Below are 20,078 nucleotides of genomic sequence, written 5' to 3' on the forward strand. Positions count from 1 at the left end.
TATCTCCTCAAATTCAAGGACCAGGTCAGGTCATCCTTGATCAGTTTTGATTGAAGTATCATTCAAGTAAAAATTGCTTTTCATGGGTCAGGAGATACTCTTCAGAATGCGACTCGCTGCTTGAAATGTGAGTGTCTGATTTATTTATGAGTGTCCTGGAAACTCAAGAGGTTGTGACAGAGCTAAGGGAAGAGCCCCTCTGCTGACCCCTGCCCTTCCAAAGCCATCATAGACAAAATTGATACTGGCTCAAGGGAGCTGTACATTAGTGAAATGTAATGTCAGTTCAGATTTCATCACATCATGCCATAAAAAAATCATTAAGTTACTTGGATTAAAAAAAAAATAAAAATTAAAAATGGTAGCAGAAAGCCGTTCAGACACAAACCATCTGGAAGGGAGAGAATGTAACACAGGTATTTGTTGCTTTAAATCTCCAGAACACCTTCACTTTTCTATTTCTGCAGTTGTTGTCTCTGCACTTTGGTCTTTTTGGAACAGCAATTACAGCATGTCTAGTAAGAATTCATGACAGCTTAGGACCTCACTTTAAAGGTAGTTGGGTTTTTTTTATTGAGGAGGCAAGAAAAAGACATTAATACAACTTTAGATCTCTGCCAACTCCCAGAAGAGATCCAAGCTATTAATACAGACACGTGTGCAAGACACGATACACTGGTCTGAATCTGTGGTTATCAGAAGGGCTGGCAGTGTCACCTGGAGCTGTCTAACACTCCCCATGCCTCAGCCTTTATCTTCTAACAAGTCTACTGTTCCAGCAGAAATTTCAATTCCAAATGGTTGCTTCAGGTGGTTGGGTCATTTTGGAGCAGTGAGGAGGTGAAGGAGGGCTCAGCAAGGATGGCCTGGTGGCTCACACAAACAAAGATCCCCACTAGTGAGGGTGTATTAAAGTCAGAGACCCAGCACTGGTCCTGGTGGGCAGAGTGGGTGTTTCTGCAGGCTGAGGCATCCAGAGACACTCCTGTGTCATCCCCCTGCCCTGCCTGGCTGAGGCACACACCTGAGACAGGTGTTGGACATGAGCATGGCAGACAAAGCCCAGGCACATCTCCTCTGAGCTGGCTTTCGAGTGCAGGCACTGTGTACCAACCACTGTGCCCTGGTTTGGGTGCCAGGCCCTGGGCACATGTGGGAGCTGGCCTGCCCAAAGCACAGGGTCAGCCAGACTTCACCCCTGATAAGCTGAGCCTCAGTTCTAAACCCTGGGAAAACATCTGTTTAAGTCAGGACGAGCTGGAGTTTTCCTCCCAGGAGCTTTTGAGGTTCTTATGTTAAGTGGTTCTGTTCTCCTACTGCTTAGTTGTGTTCTTTGCATGGTTTTGTTTCCAGAATGTTCCTCCCCTAAGGTTATATATTGTTGTACCCTCTTTTGTTCTTGTCTTTGGCTGCTCACCCCCACGGAGCTCCTCCTGGTTATTGTTGTTCGGCTTTTGGGCATCGCCCCTATTTTCTTTAATTCCTTAGCCAAGTGTTATTTCCCTGTGCCAACCAGTGTTCCCACTCCTGTTTATTTTCACCATCCTCTGCCCTGAAGTCAGGGGACCTAAAGGTTTGTCACAGGCACAAGCAGCCTGCTCCCAGCCCGTGGTTGTGGGCAGGGCATCTCCCCACTTCACCTTGTCCCCAGGCCCATGCACTGCCCAAGGAGACTCAGTGTTGTGGGAGAAGGCACCAGATGTGATGAAATCCATGACATGAATGTTTTGTTTCCTATCTGGAACCCAGAAGTTGAGTATTCTGTTGAAAAATTAAATGCCTGGGAGTCAGAAGGGCAGTCAAAGCTGGGGAGCAGGGAGAAGAGGGTTTTTTATTTGCTCATCTCAGGTCTGTGGTTGTTGTGCGTGGCTCACTTGACTGAATTTCTGAGTAGGAAAATATAAAAGCTTCCAGTGAAGCTAATGGGGGTCTAATTGTTTTTTGTTTCCCCTTCTTTAAGTAATTTCAAGGCTGGGCTGTTTTAACAAGCCCTGGAAGCTCTGAGACCTTACTCTCAGCTTTATTTTTACAATTCAAAGTCACACCTATGAAAAATCAGACGCCTTTTATGTATTGAGATGTACAACTGTAAGTCCCAGGAAGAGACTAGTGGTTCCCTAAACACAAGTTTTTGGGATTCTGAACAGACTGTAACCCTAGAGATGGGGTCAGGCTAGTTTTAGTTGTTGGTACAGGGGTTTCTTCCATCAGAGGAGCTGCAAGTTGTTGAACCATGAGCTGGCTGAGGCTACCCTCCAATTGCAAGGTTGAGATGTAATTTCACATAGAAATGTGGTCCCTGCAGAGCAGAGCACAGAGCAGCACTGCAGGAGGGCTTGTGGTACAGAGCTAGCAAAGACTGTGTTCATATCCTCTGGAACAATCCAGGTGAATCTGCAGGAACAGAACAGGCAAAATAAATCCCTTTTCTGGCTCCATCTCAGCAGAATTACGTCACTGTTTCATAAACTGACAGAATTCCTATTTGACCAGGGCACTGAGTCCCAGATCTCACTCCTTGCCATATCTTGCTGCTAATTGAGCAATCCCTCCTTCAGACCAACACTGCAGAGCCTGGAAAGTCTTGGGAGCCTCTGAGAATAGCCTCAACAATTAGGAAAGTAGCAATGCTTAATTAAATTGCCTGTGTGTTTAAAAACCGAAGCCAAGATAATCCCCTTCCCCAGAAAAGCAGCTTTGGGTGGGATTCCTCATTTCTAAGAGCCAACTTAATTTTCACATTCCCCACAACAGATTGTTTTATGAAAGGAGCCTTCCCCTACCATTTATCCATCTTTCCCATCACTCTGTTTTCTCACTGAACCAGCATTCCTGACTTTGCCTCCTCTAGCTTCCATGGGGGAGTTTTTCCACCCCATTTTCTGTCAGCAGTGCTGATTTCTGAAAACATCTACCATCTGCATAACCTCAGGCAGCACATTTCCTGGGATACATCTCCCCATCCTTTTGGGAAGCCGCTTATGCAGTTTCAGACAGCAGAGTTGCTAGGTCAGTGTGTGCCCCACAACCTGCACTCACATTCCACCAGCCCCCCTCACCTGCAGCCTCACCCACAGATTGCCTGCAATCCCAAAAAACACAGCTTCACCAGGCCAAATTTTCCAGCTGCCCCATGAGGGATGTAGGACCCTCAGGAACCTTCCTTTGAGAGGTGGGTGTCTTCCTTGCTGATAACAGGTTTTCCAGAGCAGAAACTTGGTGAGACAACTTTGACCTGAAACTGTCAGTGAAAGACCCAGGGTAACTTCTACTGGATATGTTATCAGGAACAGCAGTAATTTATTAAGGCAAGAGCCTACATTCCACATGAAGGGAAGAGGAAATTGCCTGTATCTCTGTCTGATAAAAATCCACTCTTCTCTTCCAAGAAGGCAGGTGCAGTGACTTCATGGGGGATCACTTTCTGCCTTCCCAAACCTCTGCAGCTCCCCAGCTGGTGAACCACGAGCAGGCTTACAGGAAAAGGAGGGGAGGATATTGTCCTTTCTTGTATTTACCATATGCAGCTAGGCTGTTTTACTATTTTCCTGGATGTTATCCCACAGAGCATAGCAGGGCTTTTATTTGTTTGTTCGTTTGTTTTCTTTTTCTCCATACTTTTAAAGATGCTGGTGACATGGGTTTGGGGGAAAGGGTACCTGGACAGGCTCATCTGACCCCACTGGTGCATTTCAGCATAGAAATGGCTGCAAGAAATCCCCATTTCCCACACATTTTCATTTGGAGGGGATGTTGATTTCTCAGTGTTTTTTCCTCTCCCTGCTCTGTCTGACATTGGGGTATCTCCTGTGATCTTTGTGTCTCTCCATCACATGGTGCCCCTGTTACTCGATCTCCACATGTCTCGTGAATATTTTAGGCAGTATAGAGCAGGGAAGCTTTGCAAAATTTCCAGGTATCTCCCAGGAACAAAACTTTCCTCTTTCCCATGTGCTTCTGGAGTGGGTCTTGGCCCTGTCTGGAGGGGTGCTGGATGTGCACTTGCCATTTCTCAACAGGCTGAGAGCTTTCAAGTCACAGGTGGCTAAACAAGCACATTTCTCTTCTCTGTATCTCAGCCAGGCTGCTTGTCACCACAGCCCAGGATCCTCATGAACCCCAGGCAGCTACAAATCCCTCTTTTGATTGTCAGGCAGGCACAGCAAAGCTCTCCTGTGAGATGGTTTGAGAGTCAGCCCTGTCCTTCCCTGTAACAGTAAAGAAACAGCTGGAAAATCAAGGAACTGCTGCTGCAGTGATGGAGGGAATCCCAGCCCCACCTGCCTGCACCCAGAGCTGTGTTGGTGTCCCACGTGGAGCAGCCAGCAGTGACAGGATCATGTCATGATCCATGTCATGATCCATGTCATGATCCATGTCATGATCCATGTAAAACCAGCAGTGAGGAGGGCTGGAGGTGGCTCACACAGGCACGTCAGCACAGCTTCACTGCGTCAGAAGAGGCTCACAGCTCCTGTCCTCCAAAGGCAGAAATTAATCCAATTTCATCATTCCATTTAAAGGGAGAGAACTGTGCAAACAAGAGGCAGGGTGCCCCTTTATTTCCCCCTCTATCACTGAAGTGGCAATTACAGTTCTCTTCAAGCTGCCCTGAGAGGAACCCAAACACAAACAGCACTGAGCAGGGGGGGAAACAACGTGAAAGGGAAAGATCTACAGGTCACCTTTGCCTTCAGACAGGAGCAGCTCTAGTGCCTGTCGACTGTGCCAAAGGTGAGGGATGTGAGCACAGTGACATTTTTGAGTTATACTTGCTCCTGAATGTAAGCATTTGTGTATCCGTGGTCTCCTTTGGAAAGTTTGTTTTAGTGGATGCACCAGTAATGTGTTTCAAACACATCTCTGTTAACCAGAGGACAAACTTCTTAAGGGAACAGGACCACTGTCTCATTCTTTCTTTCATGGGAGTTGCTGTTTCCCACACACATGGACTACTATGTAGTCATGTAGAAACTAATTTTCTTTCTATTTTGAGAACTTGATGAGGTGCAGGGAGGGGAATTCTTTGCCCTAACTGAAAAGAGATTCCATGAGTGGCACAAAGAATCATGTAAGAGAACTCAGGGATTCGAAGGCAAGGGCAATAGAGACAGTAAAGTGGATTAACACAGTTTTATTTGACAAAGAGCTGGGATTTTGTGAACAAAATTCTGCATGTGCTTTTTGCTGTTGAATGTGTCAGCACACTGCACGTCCCCGTGGCAGATGAGAGATCCCTCTGGGGCTGCTGGAGTTTGTGGATTTGCCTCCTAAATACTGTGGAAACAAAATCCAGCAGTTCACCATCAGGATTCACAGGACGTTCAAAGTTGCTGTTTATAAACTACAAATAAGTGTTCGAGGTCTGCTGGATTTGATTTATGGCTTAAAAATGTGATTCTGCTGACCTAAATACTACTTACTTGTAGCCTGCCTTCTGTGAGAATGACTAGAAATAGGAAGCCAAGTTTGCTCCTGCTTTTTTGAGTCAGCTAAAAGGGACACACACTGTTCTCTAGTTAAGAGAAGCCCTTTTCCTCCTGCCTCCTCCCTAATGTTTGGAGAAAAGGCAGGGAAAGCCAGTGTCCCAGGAGAATCACCTACTGCTCATCCCCTTCCAGCCTCAGGGGGAGGAGAGAGGAGGGCAGCTGCAAACTGGTCCCCCCATGGGACCCTGACTGTGACAGCCCATGAAGGAACAGCCCCAAAACCTGTGCCCCACTTCTAACCACAGCCTGCTATACTAAACCCAGCTACACTAAATAAATGTATAAATAGCTCTGTCCTGCACAACTGCAGTCAAATCCTGAGACTGATTTGGGCAATCCAGTGGGATTTGAGATTTCTGTTAAAAGAAGGGGGCTTATCTGTTCTCAGTGCTTTTCAGGTGCTGGTGTCTGAAAGGTCTGAGGAGGATTTTGTATTTATTGCCTTACTGCTGAATCAGGCTGCTGGAAATTAACCTCCCACCTGCAGAGCTGTGGCTTTCACAGGCTGCTAAGCAAGCCAGATTCCTCTGCACAGTGAAGGTGCAGCTCTTCCCTAGGCCACGACTCTGACTGGGCTCAAATTCATTTCAGGAAGGTCTGAATCAATTATCATTACTTCAGAAGAAATAAGCACAGGCTTATTTCAAAAGGATTTTAGCTTTTAAAAAAACCAGCATAGCAAAGAAGAGGTTTGCTGGTTAATCTGTCTGGGTGAGCTGGGGGTTATGCCTAAGAGCCTCATTACAATTTTCCCCGGTATCTGTTTAAATTTGCAAGGAGGATCCTGTTTAGCACCATCCAAATGGCACTGCCCTGCAGCTGGATGGGGAACTGTGAAATGTGAACGCTGCACAGGAACCACCACCACACTGAGCTGCACAAAGTGGGCAGTGCCAGGTGAAATGCAGCAGGTCTGCACAGGTGGTACAGAGGGGAAGGTGATCTATGAAGAATATAGTTATATATAGATATATATTCTGTGTATAAAAGCTGCTGATGCATAGCTAATGCTTTGTTTGGGGAAACGTGGGGCTGGCAGGCTCTGCTCTGCTCTGCTCTCCTCGGGTGATCTGCCTGCAGGCAGTGAAGCAGAAATGTATTTGGCCAGGAACAGAAGGCTGTGTATGCAGGCAAAACCACTGGGTGTCTGAAAAAATACTTCATGTAATAGGGTCTGCTGATTGAATACAAAGTCAGATATTGTTAAAAGCAAAATTACTAAAGTGGGGTACTGAATACACCAATTTATTTTTTTTTTTTTGTTGGGTGCAGCACAATGAGTGAAAATATAGCTGATGAGTGCCTTTTCTGTCATTATTGGTGATGTTCTTCCTTTTATCTGTAGATGAGATCTCTGTATTTCCCCCTAACAACTCTCCAGGGCATTGATCTGCTGCTCTTAAGCCAGTCCTTACTACAATTAAGTCCACACAGTGAATCTGTGTGGCTGCAAGTACCAACCACTGAAGAGCTTTTAGCTGACCCAGCCTATCAAACTGTAATATTCACCTATTTGAGAAGAGAGAATAGCAAAGAAAAAGGTGTCTGTAAGCAGAAGAGAAACAGCAAAAAAGGAAGAATTGTGTAATGGCCATAATGGGGTACCTACACCCTTACCCAGGTCATTGTTTGCCAACAATTCCCCCATCACCTGTACTCAGCAGGCTCCTCTGTTCATAGCCTCTGATTTCTCAGGAGCCACAGACACCTAATTACATCCAGGAATGAGACTTACATCCCACTCTTCTCATCAGTGTTCCTTACTCAGTAGCTGCCATTGCTGCTGCCTTCTGTGGTTTTCCCTGTACATTCAATAAAGAGCTCCAACACCTCCACCAGGGCCATGAAAATCAGCAGACACTGGAAATTGGGTGTTTCAGCAGCTGCCTCTCTTGTGGGTCCACTCCTAGATGTATCCATGGATAATCTTTCATATTAAATGTGTAGGAAGCCATAGCCAAACAGTCTTCAGCCCAATGCAAGGCACTGATTTCATAAGGAAAAGAAAAAGGAAAAGGCAAGGCAAGGCAAGGTACCCTTTAGCAACAGGATCACTGATATTTGTAGTGACCAATATCTAATGTGACTTGTCAGCAGTGGAAATCTGTCCTCAATCAGGGCTCTGGTGGTTTGTGGGCAAATCTTTCCTGGCTCTGCTTTCTTTCCTGTGTCATCACTACTGGAAGGAGAGCACATGCCATTTGCAAGCATGTGGGAAAATATAATACACATTTAAAAATGCAGCAGCCTTCTGGTTAGAAGCTCAAGTTGCTCTGTCACCTAAAGTTAAAATAATATATTTAAGTCATAAAAATGTCCCACTGTCAAAATAAAAACCTAAGGGGTTTATTGTTTCTGTTGAAATTTCACGTTGAGGAAATGGAAGAAGAAAATTAATTTTTTTTTTTTTCTTGTTACCATCACAATTTGTTATTTTAGCTAAGATCAAAGATTTTGGATATTTTTAACATTGGTTTGATAGAAAATTTCAGTTTGGCCGTGCTGTGGCAACATCCCAGTGGTGTGTGTGGAGATGTTGGAGGTGGTCTTATCCTGGGGCACACCTACAGAGAGAACAACTGTGTCAGTGAAGCAGCCTTTCCTTCACACCTGTATTTAGTATTTATCACAGTGAAGGTCATGGCAGAGCTGGCCCATTTGGAATGATTATTTTGTTACTATCTGGGTTAAACTGAAATAGGACGCAGCTCATTCCGAGGAAACCTCCCTATGGAGATACCTACCGCAGTAATGAGATAAGAACTCAAGCTAATTGTGGTGTTTTGCTTCCAGAGCATGTGTAGGCAGGTCTCATTCTTAGGAAGTACTCCTACACTCTAAAAAAAAGCAAACAAAATTTAGGGATTGATCCTTCTTCCGTGGAAACTAGGATCTGTTTTGTAACGGGTTTAAATTTAGAAAGACTTACGAGTGAAAGAACAATTCTTTGCTGGTTTTAGAGAGGAGATAGAGGACCTAAGAGGATTCTTAAGTCTCTGATTTTTATGTACAGATATTGCCTATGTCTATATCTCTTCTGTTGTGGGTTGCAGCTGTTTTGTAATATCTTTCTATAAGCTTATAAGAACATGCTCCATTTGCAGTGGTAATGAACTAATTAAGAAACTAAAACCAGCCAGCTTTCCTTTAAAAGAAATCAATTTAATTTAAATTTTTAAAGTATACTACCACTCTCCAGATATTGAAATTGCACTCTTTTGTGTTCTTAATACGTTTCAACAAGATCAAGTAGCAGCAACAAAATATTCCATTTCCATGGAAATCAATGTAGTTTTCTTTGCCTCTAATCAGACCACTTTGCTGAAAGCTAAACTGTTTATTTTTAACCTCTCAGAAGATGAAAGCTTGGCATGCCTTTTATGTCAGGAGCGTAGCTGTTCTTCTCTGCTTCATTAGGTCTTTTGGCTTCAGCCTCACCTGTGGCTGAGAGCTGGGCAGTGGGACAGATGTGCAGGGGATGCTGATGCCTCTGCCCTCCTTCCTTTGCTCTGCTGGCAGCTTCCAGCCCAGTGCAGCATGAAAACAGGGACACCTGCACAGGACTGCCTGCAGCATCAGGATCTAGAGGGGGAAAGTGCAGGGGATGCTCAAAGAGCTGGGATATCTCATGCATGTGCATTAAATAAATTTCATTGTCTTATCACTAATCCCAAAAGCAAAGGCTGGGCTCGGGACACAGGCGGCACATCACGTAGCCCATATGACACTGCCCAACCCAGAGGCTCCCACACCCTGCACAGCTCAGTGTAAGAGGCAGTTTTGTAATAATTGCCACTGCACCTGCAGCAGGAACAGAGGAACAGGTGGGTGCCTGGAGCCAAACCTGCTGTGTGACAGTCTTGGTGTGAGTCAAGCCACGGTACTTGTACACCCTGCCTGGTGATGAAGGCTCTGCCACCTCCTGTGCAGATGCCACCCACTTCTGGCCTCACAACCAGCTCTGATCAGAGAGATTTCTGTGTGTCCTCCCTGGCTCTGGGAGAAAAATGGCATCAGCAGGAAAGGGCATTTCAAGAATGCACACTCCAGAGTGGTGAAAGCTCTCATTGTACCATACTTGCAGGCAGATCACTTATTTTTATTTTTTCCAAAAAAAAAGCTGCTGACTTAGAGCTTTGTACTAAACCAGAAGCCATTACAGTAAAGTGTCTTGGGTGGGTTGGTTTGTTTATTTTTTGGAGAAGCCCAGTTGCTTTAACCAAGCTGATATTTATTTACACTGATTGAAGAGCACAGGGCAGCAGATCCCATCAATGCATGTGTGTTGTGAGGGGTCCAGCTCTGTATTTGGATGTAAAGATGCTTTTTCAGTTCAGAGATACTTACCTTTAGGGTTGCCACCTCCTCTGTGCAGACTCAGCACTGCACCAAGGCACTTTTGTGGTGACTAATGTGGGAAGGAGATAATGCAGAAAATAAAATTCAGGTGGGGAAAGGAGTCCTCAGGTGGGAGGAACAGCCAGAGGGAAGTGACTGGCAGGTGATGGCATAAATAGGGTGCAGGGCAAAGGAGCAGGAGGGTAAGAAAGTTAACAGAAATTTCCAATGTCCATCCCATTCCTCTCTGTTCTCCTCACCAAGGTCTCCTCTTTGTTCCAGGTGTGTTATCTCAGTGCCTGTGAGCTGGGCAGCAGTGCCTGGCTGCCATGTGTTGGGGAGATAGTTCTGCTGTTTCAGGTTCCTTGGCAGCATTCTGAAGTTGGTGGTGTTTGCCACCTTCTGCAGGCTGAGCCCATGATCTTCCCTACCAACAACACCTGCCCCATGGATCTCACCAAGATCATGTGTATTGACCTGGTAAGGCTGATTTATTGGTTTGGGGTTTATTTCTTTTCCTTCCTTGACCTCAATAGAGTTTAACTTATTGATGTATCTGTTTGGCCTTGATTTTGCTGCAGGCTGTGTACCTGAGCACAGTTTAAAGCCAGCTGCAGTGCTTTTGCTTTCCTTGTCTCACATTCTCGTTGGCCTGACTGTGCCAAAGCCATCGCAGGGATCGGGGACAAGACAGGGCTGAACCTTCCAAGGCAGGAACAGATAATCAGCTCATCAACACAAAAGCCTGTGCAGATCCCCCTAATTACTCTCTGGCTTGCACAGCAGAGATGCAGAGATGTTATTTACCTCTGCTGATGACACACAGGAGGGAGCAATCTCCTGTTCCCTCTTTAATAGCTCGATGCTTCTTCACAAACAGCAGCACCCAGCAGTAAAATTGTCTCCTTGCCAGTAAGGTCAGTAGCTGCAGCTCCCCATTCACAGGGCAAAGTGTGCAGGAAAATGCCATTTTTGTGAGGTCACTCTTCACCCTGGAAGTGGCATTGAACTGCCTGCATGGGGTCTCTGCCAGGTGGGCAGGGAGAGAGGCTTTCTCATGGTGCCAAAAATGTACTCCAGCCTTTTCATCAAGTATTTGAGTAATGCTAGGGTTGAACTGGGGAGACAGCAGGAGGATAATCACAATGACCTGATATGAAATAATCTCCTCTGCTTTACTTGGGGTTTTTTTGTTAGCATTCAGATAAGACCATAATTAAGGTTTTCATTTGTTACCTATTGATCTTTGATATTTACCCATGGTCCTTTTTTTTTTGATTGATTTGATCTTTCTAGATAGGAATTAAATGCACAATTAGTCTTAAGTTAGCTGAAACTGAATAGTTCAGTTAATGAATGATTTGCTGACAATACTAATTGCTCAGGTTGCTGATAGACTCCAGGAACCACACAAGACAAACTGATATATTATAACAGGTGTCTGAGTCTGGCAGATGGTTAGGGAGAAGTAGCAGATAAGCAAGTTCAGGGAATTCCAGAAAAAGTTAACCTTTTTCCTTTCTGGGCCACAGAGGCCTCGCCTGAGGCATCATTGCTAGAAAAATGAGGCCATTGTAAGATTTGTTGGCTCAGTGCAGCATTTATTTAGTGCCAGCCACAAGAGATAGGTGTGTGAGCACGTGCAGCCTGCAGTGTTGAATTGCCTCTGAGATCTGGTGCCCATGTGGGGAAACACTTCCCCAGATGTGTTGAGTGGTGTCTTTCCCCATACACAGCACAGGCAGGATGGAGCAGGACTGCAGCACATGGCTGTGTGTGTGAGGAAAGGGCCGGCAGAGCACAGCTTTGCTTCTTGTGTTACCCTGTGCAAAACATCTCCTGGGAACATCATTTCTGGTGACTCCATCCTGTGGAGCAGCAGCAAAACAAGCACCTACGTGCCTGCCAGAAGGTGCAAGTCAGCCAGGACCAGGAAGAAAAAGGGGGTGAGGGGATGTGTGTCTGTGAGATGGAGACAAAAGTTTCAGTTGTTTCAATCCCAGGTGATTTCTCTTAAAAAAAAAAAAATCACACTTTCTATTCTCTTTTCCCTGTCTGTTTTCCCTAGAGAGAGTTATCTTTTCTTTACCAGTTTTCCTCCTTCACAAACCCACTTTTTTTTTCTCTTCTTGTCACTGCAGGAAGAGGAAGAAAAGAAAGTACACTGGAGGAAATGAAGGAGAAATGGATAAACACAACCTGAAAAAGCATTTAATTTCTTCATCGCTACCTAAAAAGCAGAAAATGGTTTTAAAGTAACTTTTATGATATGAAAGTCATTTAAAGTAATTGTTCTTAAAATTCCTACCAGGTCAAGCAATTGTTTCTGTGTCTGTCATGCAAGTGAATGAGTAACAATGAGATGGTAAAAACTGGCTGACTTCATAATTTAAAAAATAATTTGTTCACATCACTTTTTTGCTTTTGTACAGTTTCTTGCTTCCTCACTATGATTCTGAACACCAGCTTTATTGCTGCCTTGTGCACTTGGGGTTTAGAAGTGTATTGCTAGATTAGAGGGGATTAGATTGGCTGGGGCTCTGAGCAACCTGGACTGGTGGAAGGTGTCCCGGCCCCTGGCAGGGAGGTTGGAACAAGATGAGCTTTAAGCTCCCCTCCAACCTAATAAATTCTGTCATTCTATGATTAAAGCATTTGGCCCTGAACACTGAGCCAGGGAGCAGCAGGGGCTGCCTAACCCCACGAGGATGCAGCACCTGTTGATGGAGGCAGCCAAACCATCACCCAGCATCCTTGCCCTACCAGGAAAAAAGCAGAAAAAGGCTGGGATTTAATGTTGTTTGAGTTGTTTTGGTTTTTTTCTCTACAAGACTGGTGAGGACAGAGGAAGGGAGCAGGTGGGGATGCCAGGGGTGAGCTTCATCTGCCACAGGATGGAGAAGTTGGGACCATGCCCAAAGGGAAAGTGAAGCTCAGCCAGGAGGGCTTCTGAGGATACCTTTCTGCGAATGGGAAGGCACATCATTCCAATAGTGAGGAAGGATCTAATTTAAGGGCTAAAATGAAAAGCTGTGTATTGCTGAAAATGCAGAGTCTCAATTTTCCTGTGACATGCAGGATTCATTTCTGGGCCTTGCAGTTCATGAGATAATGGACTGTGTAACTGTTCCTCATCGCTGTGACTAACTGCTCCTTTTTGGCACACGTCCTGGAACTCAAAGCAGTGTAATTTTTATTTCTGGATATCACAACTAATTATTCTATTACAACTAGCTGTAACGTTACAACTAACATTATTCATCTGGGCCCTGGTTATCCTTTCCCTTTTATAAATCCTACTTCTGCACAGATTAAATTTTGAGGCTATTAACACTTTGATTACGGTCTAGTCATATTAAATTATCCCTTGGTAGTAAGGTTGTGCTGTCAACCACTATGATACCCACAATTAATTGAAAAGATAACTGGTGGTTTGATGCAAAGGCTGAGCTGGAGTAGGGTAGCAGCCCACAGGGAGTCTGGGGCAGGCTCAGGTGGGCTCTCCCTCCTTCCTTGCAGTGAGGCTGGGGACACGATGGAGTTAGGCTACAAATGGGAACAGGATTTAGGCTTGTAACAAAGGCGGGTGGCTGCATGCTGAGGCATAATTAGCTTCTGAAGTCCTCCTGGGTGACACAGGAGAGAGAAATATGAAAAACAGGGGACTGTGTTGCTACCTTCTGCTTAAAAATAGGTCCCCATCCCTACATGTTGGAAGGGCCTTGGGGAAACGTGACAGCTCCAGGGAACAAAACCACTGGTGTTTGATATTTCAGCCCTGCTATGCAGCGCCACTGCCCACCTGTGCGTGAGGCCTTTCAGGCTGCTGTTTACCAGGGTATTTCAGAGTCCCTGAGGGGATGTGTGCCACAGAGACTCCTCTTACCCACAGAAGGGCTTTGGGGTAGTTTCCAAACATACATGGATTGAACAGCCCCAGGGGGGAGCAGCTCCATGGATAATTGCCTTTTTGGCAGCTGTTGCCTGTGGAAGCTGCCATGGAAGGGCTGCTCGCCCCAGGCCTGCCTTGTTTATCTCCCCACCCTGGGACAGACAATGAGCTACGATTTTCCTTTCCATAATTATCGATAGAGCGGCTGGTAAACGCTTCCTTGCCTCCTCACAGACTCAAAGGTTAGCTTGTTAACGAGGGGGTTTCCAGCTACCCACCAGCCGCGTTCCCCTCGGGGGCGAGCGGGGTGTCCTTTATTGCTTGTTTGATGCTGTTCACATGGGCAGGCAGCACGGTAACAAGGCAAATGATTGTCTGCTTTGCTGATCAGAGCCTGTAATAACCACTCACTTGGTGCTGCACGTTCAATCCCTGACAAACCAAAAGCCACTTACCATTTGGGCTGATGCTATTTTTACCCCTGACACACACCAGTTGGGCACGGGGTTGTTGCGTCTAATTGCAAATGATCTTTGATGTTTTGGTTTTTTTCCCCTGTTATCTCCAGAGGCATAACTTTTGGAGTGCCAGCAGCAGGCAATACAATTTCAAAACATTTGGGAATGCCAATTAGGGCTTATTTATGTGATGATTGAACTGCCTGAGAGCTTGGTGCCCACCAGAATGCACTGTGGCCTTAGATGCAGGGAATTTTTTTGCCTGCCTACATCTGATGAAGAGGGATACTTGCATGATGATGGCTTCTTTTCTCTGTAGTTGAACACCTCAGTTCAATTCTTTGCACCTGTAAAAACTACTGTGTCCATCCTTGTATGGAGGCTGGTGCATCGTGGGGTTTGTCTATACTAATTTATGTTACTGCACATAGAATACAAAAAGAAACTACAAGTAACTCTAAAAGAATAATTTTTTTTTAATCTCTAATAATAAACTAAGGTTTATAATAAATGCAGTAAATATAGGTTTATGGGTAAATAGTAAACTCAAATTTCTGGTGAGTTATTGGTTACTTCCACTAAACCAACTGAGCAAAATTGTTTTGTGATGTGGGCGTGGTTTTAATTTCATGTTCATTGCATTTTTACTATTTGAGCACAGGTGGAATTTTATTTGACCTAGAACTTAAGGCTGTGTTTCCAACACTAAATATCCTGTATTTTGGAGATAGGCTCTGCTATTCTGCCCTGGCATCTCCCAGCTCTCCAGCAAGGCAGGAGTGCATTGCAGACCTTTCCAAATTACGCAGCCCTTGCGAGTGCCTGGAGGACAGTTTCTGCAGCAGGCACAGTGGGATTTTCTTTCTGCTCCCCTTCCTTCATGGTGAGCCTGGAGCTCATCAGCTCCTTCCCTCCTACTCTTGTTGGTTGTCAGTGTTTCCAGAAATATTCCTGAATCCAGGTTAACTGGGAGCTGTTGGCCTCTCCTGCGTGGCAGGAGGGCAGGACGAGCCTGTGCTCTCAGAGCCCAGGAGAACCATTGGCCACGCCGCGCAAAACCAAGCGCAACTTTGGTCCCGGGGGACTCAGCCTGATGTGTGTGAAGCTCACACATTCTATAAATAAGCAGAGTGCATATGTTGGGGCACAGAAGTAGGAGGACAATGTCAGAAGGCATTTACCGCTTGCTTGAGGAGCAGTCAGTTGAGATGAACGCTTTGTGGCCAGACTTTCCTGAGGAGTTCACTCGCATGATTGAGGTCAGCTCTCGTTTAGCCACTGAAATTAGCAGTGGAGCTTCTAGGCCAGCTGATTCTTTTGAGCTTTGACAGCCTGGCCAGAGACATCCCAGAAAGTGCTGCTGAGTGCTGAAAAAAAAAAAAAAAAAGAAAATATTGGTGATGGAGTTTCTCCAAATGGAGTGGACTTCCTCTGGAAACCCATCCCTCACACTGCCTGCTGAGGTTTTGAAAATCTGTTTCTGCTTTGCACACAGGTAGGAGACACTTGGAGACATGTGCAGGCAGAGAGATACAGATCTGTAATGCACACCCATGGCTCTAGGGCTGCTTGAGCTGTGCTCAAGCTGTGGAGCACTCAAGTGATGTAAGATGGGATGAAGGCACCCAGTGCTGTACAACAATCCCCAGCCATAAAACAAGCACTGTCCTCTGCTTCTCCCCAGGAATGACAGGGGTGGCATTTAAAAACAAACAAAAAACCCCACAACAAACCCAAACAAGAAGAAGAAACAGAATAGCAAGCTTTTTTCCTTCTTGCTCCTGTTTTTTTGAGTTGTCCTTTGTCTTTTGGTTTTAGCTTTAAAAGCTTGAAGTTTCCCCCACTGTGAATTGGGTGAGATGTATTTTTAGAAAACAATAAGGATATCATGAGGCTAGAGCTGGGTCTAATAAAGAAAAGACTATTTGGGGAAGGGCAAGAACCAAATGATAATGTTTCACTTATTATGAAAGTTACCCATGAATAGGAAGAGGAAACAGCTGGAATTAATATTGCCTTGCTTGCATTTTGATTTTTTGAAGTCAAACAGAACAAGAAATATTTTCTAAGAAATGAGAAATTGAAATACTATTTTTTTCAGTTTTTTCATGCAAAACTCTTTAATTCATTATGGGAAATACCCATGAAATGTTTTTCCATATGCCCTGCAGAAAGCTGTTCCTTTAGAAAATACCTAAATTGTCTTTCTATATCTTAGGCTTAATGTAGAAATCACAAAGTTTGTTTACAGAAAGGGCAACAAATGAATGACTTTGGGTAGAAAGGCCCCTGGAAGGCTATTGACTAAATCTGCAGGTTCATTAATCACCTATGGATAGGAGTTTACTTTTCTTTTTTTTTTTTTCCCGTGAGCCAGAAGATATATTTTTAATTGAGACAAATGAAGAAAGGGTGGCTCTACAACTCATTTTATGACAGTAATGGAAAGTCAGGACTTTATTTCAAGTGTATACCCACCATCTGTGGGGAGCTGGAGCAGAACTGAGTGATAAGGCCATGGCCTTTGATCATCTCTCAAAATGAAACCTCATTGAACAACCTCTCTGGGTGAAATTCAGCCCTTGGATATGAAGGTATTTCTTATTAAAGACATATCTGAGAGCTAAACACAGCTACAGGAGTCCAGGCCAAACAAATCTGCTCAGGGTATGAAAGTGAATTCTCACTGGTTATATGTAGGGAGTGGTATCGGATCAGAGAATGAAGTCCTACAGAGCTCTGATAAAAATGATCTTTATGGAAACTATTAAATTGGGTTTGGCCATCTTGGGTCATTTTATTGTTATTATATCTTTGTCAGCAATCACACAGAACAAAGTTTTCAGACTTTCCAGGAAATTAACTGAAGATCAGTTACTGTGCTGTCTTCCAAATTTATGGCTCTGCAGCTGCCTGCAGACCCAGACATACAGCCATAAATAATCTCTTGTGTCTTCCAGCCCATCAAATTGAAATCTGCTTCCTTGGGAGGAGGCAAAATGAAATTGGTGCATTATAAACAAATTTATTAAAAGGTGTGTTCAATCTTTCGTGAAGCGTGAGGAATCATCAGTGCTTAGTAGGGAATGAGATTTATTTTTTTTTCCTTTTTACTTTTTACTTTATGAGTATGAATGTATCTGAGAAACTCAATAAGAGGAGCAGCATGGAATAAGTTTACCTTCTGAAAGTCAAAAGCAAAGGCCAGACCTAGAGCTGATTAATGGCTGCATAATCTATCAGCTCAAATCAAGGAGCTGTGGGTAGAGGTTAAGTTATTTGTAAGGTAATTTAGCTTGACCTTAATGAAGGCTAAGTTCCCACAGACCATGGCAAAGTCTATCAATCTCTCTGCCTTGGGAAGCACTTGGGGAGTTTTCTTACTGTATCATCATAAGTCCATTTGTTGTTTGTGAAATATCACAGCAGAGAAGATTTTTTTTAAAATTCTTTTTAAAATATAAGACTATAGCAGTGGTGGAAGTGCCTCTGGGATAACAGATTATTATTAGAAGGGGGGAAACTGCAACAGCAGGATACAGTGGTGGATTCCCCAGATGTAGAAAATCCTTTCACTGTGTTTAGTCTGCAGTAGGAATGATTGAGCTTCTCCCTTGGCACAAACTCTTTGTCTAGCAGGTCCCCTTGTGTCAGGCCTTTCTTGTAGCAGGTAAGGGCAGGTGCTGTGGTGAGACAAACTCCTGCTGACTACAGACAGAAGGTACCTGAGGAAGGTGACTCATCAGAAGGGTTTTGGTTGTGCACACTTAGACCAAAGTGGGGATGTTTTGCTAACTGGTGGCTACCAAAGAGCAACACGTTGCCAGCCTTCACCAGCACAGCTTGGAACCTTCAGCTGCCCAAAACCTAGAATTTGACCAGGTGTCCCTGACCCTCCTGTCAGCTCCTGCCAATTTTCTCCTCTCCTGGGTGCCTGTTCTGCACAGACATGTGCTGGAGAGCTAATGAAAGCAAAGTGCCTCCCCTGACACCCCGGTGCTGCAGAGATCCAGACCCCTGGACTTCTCAAGGTGTTCCATCCTTGCAACAACTCTTACTGCTTGGACAAGCATTGGTTCCAGCTCTCACCTTCCTGGCTACAAAGTAGGTTTGGGCCTGTTTTCTTCACACAAATGAACACAGTGGTTACTAGGCATGGGTGAGGCATCTCAAATTCTACATTGTGGGTTATTTTTGCATTCTTGAAGATAACATAAGAGCAGCCCATGGCTGTTTGCACACCTGGTTCATCCCACAAATTATTTGCTCAAGAAGGGCTGAGGGTCTTGTAGGGAGTCTTTTTAAGACACTGCCAAAGCTTCCAGTAGTTTCAGTGACTTCTGGTTGAAATTGCTTTGTCAATAGTCTTTGCTACTTTCCTCCAGCAAAAACTCTGTCTTTTTTAATAAGGAGAGTTATCTGTGTTCTTTCACTTTACTGTAGCTCTGCCTGTTTACCCTGTTGCTTTACTTACACTGTTTTCTTACCAATATTTAGTTTGTTCATATTTTCATTAAATTCCTCCAGGAATGGTCTTTTGGGGCTAGTTTTCAGTTTGCTGTTATATTCCTTTCTCACCCAGCAAATCCAGCTCTGTGGGGGTTTTTTTATTTTTTTATTTTTTTGCAGTGCATTATTCAGCCTTGTGCTCTTTCCCAGGTTTTATTCTTCTTTCTCCCCCTTCCTCCTCCTTCCATGCAGAAGAGTGTTCTGTGCTGTGCCTTTTTTTGTTGTCCCTTTCTGCTTTCCTCATTTCCTCATGATATCTCCCTGGAAAGAAAACAAGCAGAGAAGGAGACACGGAAGGAGGGAGTACAGCCGTACTTACAAAAACAGGAAGGCAAAGATATGGAGTGATGGATGGTAGTTCAACACAGTGTCTGAGCTCTCCTCACCTGTTTTGTTGCTTTATGCTAAGGAGAACTGCCACACTCCCTTGATTTTTAAAGATGGATGAAAGGGCTCAAACAGCAAAACCAGCCAGTTTGATCTTTTATGTTTGCAAAGCAAGGCTTCAAAATGTAGCTCAAAGCTGTCTCTGTATGGTGCAAGCTAAATGTGGCAGCAGTGGCAAGCTCCTGGGCTTTCCCACAAGAATTTTGGGAATTTTGGGGCTCCTGTCCCAAAAACTGTTGGCAAATAAACAAGACTCACAGTCAGGATTTGCATTCACTCATTTACTCCAATGAGTTATAATTCTCTTACAGGGTTTTATGTTTTCTAATGATGTTGTTTTGAATTTTCTTTTAATAGTAGTGTCATTACTTACTCTGGAAGTATATTTCAGTTGTTTAGACACCTCAGTATTCCAGGGAGATCTCTCTTTTCAGAAGGAAATTAATTCAGTGTTTAACTCATAGGGGTATCTTCTGCAACCTGTTTTTAATGGGCAAAGCAAAGATAAATTCAACACAGTGCAAATTGTAAGAATAATGTCCTGTGTCTTCCTTCCTCCTTTCTTGGGGCAGACCTGCCAGGCAGCATTACAGAGAGCTCTCTGGTGGGAAAAGGAGATGCAGAAAGCGCTGCCATCAGTCTTTGCCTGCACTTAGCCAAACCCGTTGACATTCACGGACTGTAATGGTAGGAAAGCTTTCCAAAGCCATTTGACTGGAGAAATTTGAGTTATCATCATTGTCGTATCTCGGTCTGACAGGGAAAATGATTTGTCGGTCAAAACGTCTCGTAAACACAGACATTTGATTCAATTTAATCAGAGGCGGCTCCTCGCGCAGAATGCGGGCGGCTCGTCCCCAAGGGAGAGGGGAATGGGAAAGCAGGGAATTCACTGACTCCTGCACCTCTCTCCTGGTGGCTCTGGGGCAGCAGGGAATGGGTCAGAAGAAATGCTGGCTGCATGGGGAGAGGGAGGTTCTCCCAGGCCTTGGGAGCAGCTCCCCA

General features: G+C 44.6%; 1 long non-coding RNA gene across 3 annotated transcripts in view; it reads left to right on the forward strand.

Annotated features, from left to right (window-relative positions):
- The window catches only part of LOC107202477, a 64,765-nt gene extending 51,605 nt beyond the window's left edge, over positions 1 to 13,160 (forward strand). For all 3 annotated transcript variants that reach the window (XR_001520694.3, XR_001520696.3, XR_001520695.3), the window contains 2 exons: positions 10,110 to 10,307; positions 11,969 to 13,160. This is a non-coding gene — a long non-coding RNA (uncharacterized LOC107202477). The remainder of the gene's footprint in view (positions 1 to 10,109; positions 10,308 to 11,968) is intronic.
- Positions 13,161 to 20,078: the final 6,918 nt, after the last annotated feature.

This window comes from Parus major, chromosome 3 (genome assembly GCF_001522545.3).
Source record: "Parus major isolate Abel chromosome 3, Parus_major1.1, whole genome shotgun sequence".
Lineage (NCBI taxonomy): Eukaryota > Metazoa > Chordata > Aves > Passeriformes > Paridae > Parus > Parus major.